Genomic DNA, 13,266 nt, shown 5'->3' with positions numbered 1-13,266 from the left:
AAGGAAATAAATGAAAGTTCCAAGAATGGGATTGAAATTCAGGGTGAAAGGATATCAATGACAAGATTTGCTATCATTAGTGAAAATGAAGAGCAGTTACAAGATCCGTTGAATGGAATGAACAGTCTAATGAGTCAAGAATTTGGATTGAAAATAAGCTGAAAAAAAGAAAGAAAAGTAATAAGAAGTAGCAGAACTGAGAACAGCGAGAAGCTTAAAACCAGAATTTGAGATCATGAAGTAAACCAAGTTAAGAAACTATGCTACCCATGAATCAGAATAACCCATGACGGACGAAGCAAGCAGGACATTAAAAGCAGACTAGCACAGGCAAAGAGTATACCAGGCCAAGAGAAGTTTACTGTTATCAAACATACGCCATAATTTGAGGAAAAACGTTTTGAAAATGTACGTTTGAAGCACAGCATTTTATGGTAGTGAATCATGCTCTGTGGGAAAACTAGAACAGAGGAGAATCGATGCGTTTGAGATATGGTGCTACGGAAGAATGTTGAACATGAGGTGGATTGATAAGGAATGCGGAGGTTATCCACAGAATCGGCGAAGAAAGGAACATATAGAGAAACCTCACAAGAAGAACGGGCCGGACGATAGGACATATGTTAAGACGTAAGGGGGTACCCCACATGGTACTAGAGGAGCTGTAGAGAGTAAAAGCTGTAGAGGAAGGTAGCAGTTGAGGTGCTTAGTACGAAGACTATTTTGGTGCAGCTCTCCAAGCAGCCTATCCCGTGCAAACCTCTTCATCCCTGCACTACTTCTAAAGTTTACAGCCATTTGAACCTGTTTACAGTAGTCATCCGTTGGTCTCCTTCTACAATTTTTGTCCATTTCACTTTCCGTCAATACCAAATAGACGATAACCTGGTGCGTCAACATGATTACTGTCAACCATTTCCTTCTTCTCTGTACGTCCACCTTTCCACAGATGGTTGCGAGACCTGGATGTTCGGTACGTGATGTGAAATCAAACACCGTTCAGCAGTCTAATTTCCAAACTTATTTTATTTGGCTACCAGTTTCGGCGATTTACTACGCCATCTTCAGGCCCTGTGTACAGACAACAATGGTACCACTATGGAATAGATAACCAAAAGGGTGGTGGTGGTGCAAGTCTTACATATAGTGGTAATATGTAATAACGTAACAATACCAACCAGTACAGGAAGTTGTATAAAGTTACAGATAAATTAAGGAATAAAATAAAACAAAAGTTGCACACCGTATTAATTTAAACTTGTGAGCAAAGTATATACGTCATATAACTGTAAAAAAGAGTCCTACTAAACTCAGGTAAATATTTCATGTTATGCATAGATAATCACGGCGTAATGCTAATGCAACGCTCGTGAAACAACAAGAGTAAAACAACATTCATATACTGACGAGTACAGACTGAAGGTACATCATTTGATTACATGCTGTCATGTTGTTGTTGTTGTTGTTGTTGTGGTCTTCAGTCCTGAGACTGGTTTGATGCAGCTCTCCATGCTAATCTATCCTGTGCAAGCTCCTTCATCTCCCAGCACCTACTGCAACCTACATCCTTCTGAATCTGCTTAGTATATTCATCTCTTGGTCTCCCTCTACGATTTTTACCCTCCACGCTGCCCTCCAGTGCTAAATTTGTGATCCCTTGATGACTCATGACATGTCCTACCAACCGATCCCTTCTTCTAGTCAAGTTGTGCCACAAATTCCTCTTCTCCCCAATCCTATTCAATACCTCCTCATTAGTTACGTGATCTACCCACCTAATCTTCAACATTTTTCTGTAGCACCACATTTCGAAAGCTTCTATTCTCTTCTTGTCCAAACTATTTATTGTCCATGTTTCACTTCCATACATGGCTACACTCCATATAAATACTTTCAGAAACGACTTCCTCACACTTAAATCTATACTCGATGTTAACAAATTTCTCTTCTCCAGAAACGCTTTCCTTGCCATTGCCAGCCTACATTTTATATCCTCTCTACTTCGACCATCATCAGTTATTTTGCTCCCCAAATAGCAAAACTCCTTTACTGCTTGCTCAATATACAGATTGAATAGCATCGGGGAGAGGCTACAAACCTGTCTCACTCCCTTCCCAATCACTGCTTCCCTTTCATGCCACTCAACTCTTATAACTGCCATTTGGTTTCTGTACAAATTGTAAATAGCCTTTCGCTCCCTGTATTTTACCCCGGCCACCTTTAGAATTTTAAAGAGAGTATTCCAGTCAACATTGTCAAAAGCTTTCTCTAAGTCTACAAATGCTAGAAACGTAGGTTTGCCTTTCCTTAATCTTTCTTCTAAAAATCGTAAAGTCAGTATTGCCTCACGTGTTCCAACATTTCTACGGAATCCAAACTGATCTTCCCCGAGGTCGGCATCTACCGGTTTTTCCATTCGTCTGTAAATAATTCGCGTTAGTATTTTGCAGCTGTGGTTTATTAAACTGATAGTTCGGTAATTTTCACATCTGTCAACACCTGCTTTCTTTGGGATTGGAATTATTATATTCTTCTTGAAGTCTGAGGGTATTTCGCCTGTATCGTACATCTAGCTCACCAGATGGTAGAGTTTTGTCAGGACTGGCTCTCCCAAGGCCGTCAGTAGTTCTAATGGAATGTTGTCTACTCCCGGGGCCTTGTTTCGACTCAGGTCTTTCAGTGCTCTGTCAAACTCTTCACGCAGTATCGTATCTCCCATTTCATCTTCATCTACATCCTCTTCCATTTCCATAATATTGTCCTCAAGTACATCGCCCTTGTATAGACCCTCTATATACTCCTTCCACCTTTCTGCTTTCCCCTCTTTGCTTAGAACTGGGTTTCCATCTGAGCTCTTGATATTCATACAAGTGGCTCTCTTTTCTCCAAAGGTCTCTTTAATTTTCCTGTAGGCAGTATCTATCTTACCCCTATTGAGATAAGCCTCTACATCCTTACATTTGTCCTCTAGCCATGCCCTGCTTAGCCGTTTTGCACTTCCTGTCGATCTCATTTTTGAGACGTTTGTATTCCTTTTTGCCTGCTTCATTTACTGCATTTTTATATTTTCTCCTTTCATCAATTAAATTCAATATTTCTTCTGTTACCCAAGGATTTCTACTAGCCCTCGCCTTTTTACCTACTTGATCCTCTGCTGCCTTCACTACATCATCCCTCAGAGCTACCCATTCGTCTTCTACTGTATTTCTTTCCCCCATTCCTGTCAATTGTTCCCTTATGCTCTCCCTGAAACTCTGTGCAACCTCTGGTTCTTTCAGTTTATCCGGGTCCCATCTCCTTAAATTCCCACCTTTTTGCAATTTCTTCAGTTTTAATCTACAGTTCATAACCAATAGATTGTGGTCAGAGTCCACATCTGCCCCTGGAAATGTCCTACAATTTAAAACCTGGTCCCTAAATCTCTGTCTTACCATTATATAATCTATCTGAAACCTTCTAGTATCTCCGGGATTCTTCCATGTATACAACCTTCTTTTATGATTCTTGAACCAAGTGTTAGCTATGATTAAGTTATGTTCTGTGCAAAATTCTACCAGACGGCTTCCTCTTTCATTTCTTAGCCCCAATCCACATTCACCTACTAGGTTTCCTTCTCTCCCTTTTCCTACTGTCGAATTCCAGTCACCCATGACTATTAAATTTTCGTCTCCCTTCACTACCTGAATAATTTCTTTTATCTCATCATACATTTTATGAATTTCTTCATCATCTGCAGAGCTAGTTAGCATATAAACTTGTACTATTATAGTAGGCATGGGCTTCGTGTCTATCTTGGCCACTATAATTCGTTCGCTATGCTGTTTGTAATAGCTTACCCGCACTCCTGTTTGTTTATTCATTATTAAACCTACTCCTGCATTACCCCTATTTGATTTTGTATTTATAACCCTGTATTCACCTGACCAGAAGTCTTGTTCCTCCTGCCACCGAACTTCACTAATTCCCACCATATCTAACTTTAAACTATCCATTTCCCTTTTTAAATTTTCTAACCTACCTGCCCCATTAAGGGATCTGACATTCCACGCTCCGATCCGTAGATTGCCAGTTTTCTTTCTCCTGATAACGACGTCCTCTTGAGTAGTCCCCGCCCGGAGATCCGAATGGGGACTATTTTACCTCCGGAATATTTTACCCAAGAGGACGCCATCATCATTTAACCATACAGTAAAGCTGCATGCCCTCGGGAAAAATTACGGCTGTAGTTTCTCCTTGCTTTCAGCCGTTCGCAGTACCACAACAGCAAGGCCGTTTTGGTTAGCGTTACAAGGTCAGATCAGTCAATCATCCAGACTGTTGCCCCTGCAACTACTGAAAAGGCTGCTGCCCCTCTTCAGGAACCACACGTTTGTCTGGCCTCTCAACAGATACCCCTCCGTTGTGGTTGCACCTACGGTATGGCTATCTGTATCGTTGAGGCACGCAAGCCTCCCCACCAGCGGCAAGGTCCATGGTTCATGGGGGGATGCTGTCATATACTAGTGAAACATGTACCACTTACTGGAGGTCAACCCCATAAGTACCTGTATCATCATGTTCCATATACTACTAATAACTAATAAAAGGAGAATACAAAAAATACATCAGTGCAATTTATTGATCACAAATCATAAGATGTAATTTATTTAATAAAACATATATAGTGACAAACAATGAAGCACATGTAATATACCGTAACGAGCTCCCACTAAGCAGTAAGTATTGAAATATATGGAAAAGGCAAAACCAACGTTATCACGAAAAGTGATAAGACTGTTGGTAAGCAGGCGTGTGGCTGGGTGATGTACCAAATCATAATCTGTGAAGTAAGTCTAAAGAAAAGTACAGCGAGACATACACAATACACAAGACACTCAATACAATCAGAACAATCGAATGCGTGTACCTCTAAATCTCACGTATCCCTTAAGCAAGGGAAGAGAAAGAATGGTATGTCCTGCGACGGAAAAACCATCAGAACACATGTGTCAGGGTATACCATACAAAGTATAATATGTCAGTTAGTACTTCTGTGATTAGACGGTTAATTGAGAATGTGGATATCAAGGAATATACCGGAACACTGTGTCGGGTATTAGGCATTAGGGGTTGAGGTGTGCAATCTGAATAAACACTCATGTCAGCTAATAAAACTAGGGATGAACTCACAATACTAACTCCACAATGCCAACCAATGTAGCGTAGCTACCATCGTGGCTATGTGTCGAAGAATGAAGGTAAGCAAAGTTAAGACAATGTTAACCTACTTCACCCAGGACTTGTGAAAAAACTAGGAAGCTGTAAAAACTAACGGCATCTGTATTATTTGAGGAAAAGTAACTGCACAGTTGTAGTGCAGCCTAGAAAAGTGACGTCACAAACTAAGTAATGAATAAGCGTAAAGGAAAGTTCCTGTACACGTCGAAGATGAGTAAAATCAATATCGTGTGTCGTTACTCGTTTATTGTACGTAATTGTTAGCGAGAAGTACGAAGGTCACAAACTACAATCGTGTATTCCTCATAGAGTGGTCTCATATGTTCAGTACATGTGAAAGCGTTGCACTCAGTATTGAGTCATAACCAAGAAACTACGCTCATGTATTTTATTATACAGGCAAAAACAAATGTGAAGTAGAACCCCGTTTCAATTAACAACGACAAAAATTACATCAGAAATTTTAAACTTCGAGTGTGTCGTACATCGGTCTACAAACATTCTTGGGACACCAAGCCTCTGTATTTGAAGTAGGTCAATTCTAAAAGGAGCAAGAAAGAACGCTTTGCACGAGTCTTCGAAAGTGGTAATGGTGTAACAACACCTTACGTGAAAGAATGCTTAACACACTGCCATGAACTAAACAAAGGGGGAAAACAGAAAGTGCATCCATATCAGATAAGAACATAATGTGTTATCAGGATTCCTGTGTTAGAAATCGTTAATAATAAACCGTTGCAATGTGAAACCGTTAAACCAAAAAATGAGACCCATATCACACCGTCACATGAAGTGCTGAAAACAGCGTAATGTTGTGTAAACGACAATCGCCAATTCAATAAAACCTGAGGAAACCAAGGTGATTAACATCTGTAAAAGATAGGTGCACACGACATGAAAGATGACGTTGTATTTGGGGTAACAGTTGAGAACTGAAGGAGAGAAACAACGTAATCAACTAGTGGAGATTATGTAGTCAATGAGAGTGGTTCCATTACAGCACGTCAAATAACGTCTTGAAACTGATATAACCTGTTGAAAATCCTCAAAAAGTATCATTCCTAAGTATCTGAGTATCGCGTGGGAACAGAGGTCCCTCTGTTACATGTGCAGTACTAAAGACAGCAAAGCCATACCAATCTGCGATTTACTGGACCAGTAAAACCATAATCGCATCGCGGTACATATCCTATATTCTTATAAAAAGGGTGCATAGCAACGTACGATAATGGTAGTTTAATAAAAATCTTCGAGGATTTCAGTAACATGCAACATCAAGATGCAATTTACATAAAAAAGTAAGAAACAGGAAAATTAATTTACTTGATATTGCATTAACTAACAATAATGGGTAACATAGTTTCTCTGTCTACAGAAATCCAACGCCAGCAGAAGCGATTATACCGTTTCCCCCTGCACACTTCACTTCAATAGGTATAAAACTTTCTTCTTTTGTAGTTTGGTCAGTACAGTAACAAAACTTCCTTTAGAGTGTGATGAGAAGAACCATGAAATACATATACTAAAAGATATAGCATTTAATAACGGATTTCAACCAGAATTGGTTGACCGTATACATCCAAAAATTCTTCAAAAGTACTCTTATCTTACAAATGAAATCTCCCTTGAACGACACAAAAGTAAGCTGAAAGATTTTACCAGCTTGAATTATATTGGTCTTCTCTCTACTGGTGTTGCACATATTTTTCGCAAAAATTATACGTTAACAAAGGCTTTAATAGCAACAGTACATTGTCTAAATTGTTGATACATTCTGAGGAACAGTTAGATCCTTTACTAAGACCAGGTGTACATAAAATAACTTGTGACTCCATATCGGTCAAACAGGTAGGTATTTTAGAGAAAGATACCAAGAACATATGTCGCTCCTCACGATTAAACAATCCACATTTAAAGAAAACCTAAAAACAACGAAGTCACTGCCACACGTATTAACGAAAATCTCAAGGTTTTACACTTCGTAGAAAAAAGAAGTACAATGGACCTCTTACAAAATCTAGATATCTATATGCACTTACACAAGGAGCCTAGGGAACTTACTGAACGAACATTAATTCAAGAACAAAGACTTTTTCGACTGTTATCGCAATTTCTTACGCACTTTGACTTGCATACACACATTTTATTGTTAACCGTTAAAAAATCCACTATTGTAAGGTATTTCTTAGTAATTCCCTGGCTATCTTTCATGATGTTTTACTTTGCATGACATATAGGGCTCTTTCTGTCTATTTGAGTGCTCAGCATACTTTACTGTGGTCGTAGTCTAGTTGTTGTTGTCATCAGCATATGGACATTTCCTGTTTTCCTTTTGTTTGCGCTTACGTTACTCTCCTATTAATTCAGTGTGGCAGTGTTTCTGGCCACATTTTTGCTTAAGATAGTTTTGATATCCCCTAGATCGATAGTGACATACACCTGAGTTTCCTTTCTTTGACTAGGACCTATGCCTTCGGAAGTTACTGGTTTTCATCTTTGGCTGGTTCGGTTTGAATGTTTACCTAATTGTCGGCAGATGTTGGTTGAAGTGATCGCTGTAGGAAGCAGGTAAATGCGTTGTTATTTCAATTGATGGTTCCTTTCGTTTGTTATTTGCTATGTCTTATTTCTTTTAAACAGAAGTCTACGTGTACCAATATTTGAATGCTGGCCCCTGTCTTGACCAGAACCGAGGCGGAATCTTCCTACACGTTTGTCAGGGTAAGCTTTCGTCTGTATGTTTTTTTCATGTTAATTTTTGGCGCATAACAACCACATCGGCTTTTTGAGCACATATCACCCGATTTATTGACAATATATTCACGTTTATAGCACCTAGATTATATTTTCCCTTTTCGTTCTTCCTTCCTTTCATCAGAAGTAGAGTCAATACAGTTTTACTGAAAATATGTACTTTCAATAGACTTGTTTTTTCCGATTTTACTTTTTCGGTAGAAGCATGATGAGTACGATTAAGAGAATGGATGGAAGATCTTTAGGAAACTGCATTCGAATTCCATTTCATGGAAATAGGGAGGTAGCAATGACTGCACATCACATATTTGGAGTACATATTCCGCTTGCAAAAGTTTTTATGTTCTGACTACATATAAGCATTTAAGGCTTTCTTTCGGAGTGTGGCCCCTGTATGCGGTTTTTATACTACGTAGTATTTGCCTCTATCATACGTATATATCATTTAGTTTCTCACTTATTCGTGTATTCCCAGTCATACAACACCATAGCACTAATTCGCTTGAACTTTACCTAAAGTAGTTAACATTAATGAATTGTCTACTTTCGTTGATCTTTCCTATTGGACATGTATTGACCATATTGCTGTCACAAGTTATAACATAGTATTTCTTCTTCCCCCCCTCCCCCCATTCCTTTTAGGCACTAAGTGTGATTAGTAATGACACGTCTTCAACCGTTACTGGTTCCTAAGGTTGTGGCGATACCAGGAGACTTCTTAGATCTGACACTTCCGTTAGATTCCACTACTTAACGCCACAGGTAACCTACTGGTTAGTGACAAAAAAATTATATGCTAATCTGAATAGGCGCACTGGAACTAAAGTTTTACTAACATGCTCGATTCCGTATCTATTTTCTCAACGGTATGGGTTGAGTACCTAGCTGTTTTAGTCTAGGTGCGAGTATGCCTGTGCTTCTCGGCTTTCAACAGTCAGTTTTTGCTTTGAGAATTCACACTTGTACGTTGCCCACCTTCAATACATACAGCCATGGCCCCGTGTTGTAAGAATATAGGTTATGTGCTTCGATGTGGTTATGGTTTTATTGGCCTTGTAAATTGTAGATTTGTGTGGCTTTGCCGTCTTGGTACGGCTATGGAAATAGCTACTGCACATGCAACAGAGGGAGCTATGTTCCCATGCGATACTCAGATCGTTAGGCATGCTACTTTTTGAGGATTTTCAACAGATTATATCAGTTTTATGATGCTATGGAACGACTCTTACTGACTCCATAATCTCCAATAGTTGATTACGTTGTTTCTCTCCTTCAGTTTTCAACTGACCCCGGCCGATTCCACCCGTCTGCTTTGACTCACGACGTCGTAAATACGGCGGAAACGACCATCCACTACGACTCCGATATGGCGCCTATGACGTCATTACGGAAACATAACAAACACGAAAATACATCGAAAAACCAACACACACACCTTCCACAAAAAACCTAATCAAACTAACGGGACAGGCGTGGAAAATTGGGGGTTTTGGGTGCGGACAAAGTAAATGTAAACAAATTTAGACACACACCACCATAACAAACCACACAAAACGTCGAAAAAACTTACAACACGAAACTCCCAAAATTCCACTAAACACAATATCCTCTGGAGTCGGACACTTCCCTTGACCTATATAGCTCAACAGCATCTCTCGATACCGGAACACCCACAACCACCCATTGGAATCGAACAGTTCCCTTCACCCACATAGGTCAACAGCAACTCCCAATACCAAAAAACCCACAGATACGACCACAAGTTGGAATCGAGAACTTCCCTACAACTACGTATCTACAAACAAACACACGATACCAAATCACCAATACACCAAACCACACAACTCAGAACCACTCCACTAGCCACAACACCACACAACAAATGCTCTAAAAAAAAGAAAAAGAAAAACTTACCACAACAAAGTTCCGGCGCCGCAACCTAGGTGAGCCACCACACCCACCCACCCACACACACACACACACACACACACACACACCAACAAAAATATACTCAACCTAAAGAAAGACCCATCCCACCCACACCCCACCCCAACATCCCCCCTCACACCAAAATAAAATACCCATAAACAAAAAAACAAAATAAGCAAATCTCAATTACACGCTACAACTCAACAACTGCAACAAAATAGATCCTCCACAGCTAAATCACAAACCGACACACTTCTCTCCCCCTCCCCTCCCTCAAAAACACTGCCAACAACTAAACCTACCTACCTCCCTCCTCCCCCCTCCCACGAGCCGCAGCCACCCACCCACGCAAACCACGCTAGCTAACCACCTTCGGCCTGTACATCTTACTGATAGCCCTTAAAAAAACCGAAAGAAACAATAGCCCTCAGGGACACTTTTCTGCCAACTGTACTAATCTAAATGAGACTGAAGGTTACAAGAGCGACTCTTCCCCCTCCCAAGAACTGGCTTAACGGTCCCCCACATCTCCTCTATGGTATTTGTACAAGCCCCTGTCTCATAATTTTTAAACTCTAAACTATGGTTTACTACTAAATTATTGTACCCCCTCTCACCCAATCACCTATAAGAAAAAAAGCATCAGAAACTACAGTAGAACCCGGTTCTATAAACTCCTCAGTTAACCCCACTAATTCCCTCTTAGACCGCCCCTCCACAACACTAAAAGCACAGTCCGAACACCCACCCCCCGGTACAAAGGCCCCCGACACCCAAAGACTTACCCCTTCCATACTTCCTTTTCCAAAACTGCGACTCGTCCACCTCCACCACAACCCCAGGCCCACCCAACCCACCCCTGTACTTACTAAACTCAGAACATACATCACGGCAAAACGAAAACAAGTCAAGCACACTCCTCTTACACCAGTATCAAGTGCGCAAAAACTGTGAGGATTATAACAAAAGTAGTACGTCAACAACACAATCTCGCTCATGCTCAACCTAGACTTCTCGAACCAGGAACCGCAACGTATGGAGCGCCATAGGTTATCCCTACGGTACAGCCACATATAACCGTCCCTGGTCCGAGACGCCGAAACTTTTGCCAATTTCATGTCATGCCCACAAACAGCACACTTCACAACCTCCACCAACAAGCCAAACAGCTGCAGAAATTTAATCAACGGACTCGCCCCCATCTCAGCATGCAAGCGCACACTTAATTTCATCTGTCATATCCATACCTAACAAGAGCAGCAACAAATTAATTTACTCAAATTAACACACGACCTATAGCGAACAGCGCTACAATAAGTTTCACACAAAAACACTAAATCGTTAACTCACTGAAAACAATTCCTCTCCACACGCAGCCAAAACGAGAACCACCCAGAACAGGCACTAACACCAAACTGAATCCAATACACCAAACAACACGAAACCCCTAAACACACCACCAGAGGGCACCATGAACAGCAACACGACGACACTTACAAACACGCCGCACTCACAAACCAAACTCCGCGCCGTCATGACGTCACACACAACAACAGCCTTACGTCACGGGTCAAAGCCGACGGGCGGGATCGGACGCTTCGGTCGACCCTATGTTCTCTCATGTCGTGTGCTCTCCCTTTTTTTTTACAGAGGTTAGTCCTCTGGGTTTTCACAGGTTTTATTGAATCGGCGATTCTCGGTTAGACAACATTACGATGTCTTTAGCATTTTGTGGTGGCGACACCGATTTCATTTTTTGGTTTAACGGTTTCACGTTGCAACTGTTTATTGTTAATTATTTCTACCACAGGAATCCTGGTAACACATGTCCTCATCTGATAGGGAAGAACTTTGCTCCCCCATCCCCCTTTGTTTAGCTTATTCCAGTGTATTAAATAATCTTTCACATAACGTGTTTCGTACCGTAACTACGGTCAAAGGCTTGCGCAAAACGTTTTTTCCTTTTAGTATTGATCTACTTGAAATACAGGGGCTTGGTTTCCCAAGAATGTTTGTAGAATAATGTACGACAGACTAAGTTTTGAATTTCTGATCGTTTTGGACATTGTTAATTAAAACGGGGTTCTACTTTAGATTTGTTTGCCTGTATATTAAAATATATCGACATATTTTCCTGATTACGACTCAGCACTGAGCGCAACGCTTTCATGTGTACTATACATATGAGACACCACTATATGAGGAATACATGATTGTTATTCATGACCTTCGTACTTCTCGCTAACAATTTCGTACGATAAACCTTTTTACTGATCTTCAACATGTACAGGAATTTTCCTTTACACATATTTATTACTTGGTTTGTGACGTCACTTTTCTAGGCTGCACTACAACCGTGCAGTTACTATTCTACAAATGATAGACGTCGTTAGTTTTTTTTGCAGCTTTCTAGTTTTTTCACAATTTTTGGGTGACGTAGGTTAACGTTGTCTTAACCTACTTTCTTGGTTACCTTCGTTCCTCGACATGTAACCACGATGGTTGCTATACTACATTGGTTGACATTACTGTGTTAGTGTTGTTAGTTCTTGTGTTCGTGTTACATGACGAGTGTTCGTTTTCACACGACTACTTGTTTTATTAGCTGACATGGGAGTTTATTCAGATTGCACACCTGAACCTCTAATGCACTGATAATACCCGACACATTGTTCTGGTATATTCCTTGATATCCACATTCTCAATTAACCATCTAATCATAAAGGTACTGACATATTATACATTGTATGGTACACCCTGTTACGTGTTCTGCTGGTTTTTCGGTCAAAAATGGTTCAAATGGCTCTGAGCACTATGGGACTTAACATATAAGGTCATCAGTCCCCTAGAATTTAGAACTACTTAAACCTAACTAACCTAAGGACATCACAAACATCCTTGCCCGAAGCACGATTCGAACCTGCGACCGTAGCGGTCGCGCGGTTCCAGGCTGTAGCGCCTAGAACCGCTCGGCCACACTGGCCGGCGTTTTTAGGTCGTAAGTCACACTATCCCTTCTCTTCCCTTGCTCAAAGGCTACATGACACACACAGATACGTGCGTTTGGTTGTTCTGATTGTAATGAATGTCTTTCTTAAATACTGCGTGTGTATCGCAGTTTTTTTTTCTTTACTTACTTCATAGCTTATGGATTTGGTGTATCACCTAGCCACACGCCTGTTTACCAACAGACTTATTACTTTCGTGATAATGTTGGTTTTGTCTTTTCCACATATTTCAGTGTTTGTCGCTTGGTGGGAATTCGTTACGGTATATTACATTAGATTCAAAGTTCGGTTCACTAGAAACGTTTTATTAAGTGAGTTGAATCTTATGAGTTCGTGATCGATAAATAGCACTGATGTA

This window comes from Schistocerca serialis, chromosome 5, assembly GCF_023864345.2.
Source record: "Schistocerca serialis cubense isolate TAMUIC-IGC-003099 chromosome 5, iqSchSeri2.2, whole genome shotgun sequence".
In the NCBI taxonomy this organism is placed as follows: Eukaryota; Metazoa; Arthropoda; class Insecta; order Orthoptera; family Acrididae; genus Schistocerca; species Schistocerca serialis.
Note: the sequence above shows the minus strand (reverse complement) of the source record.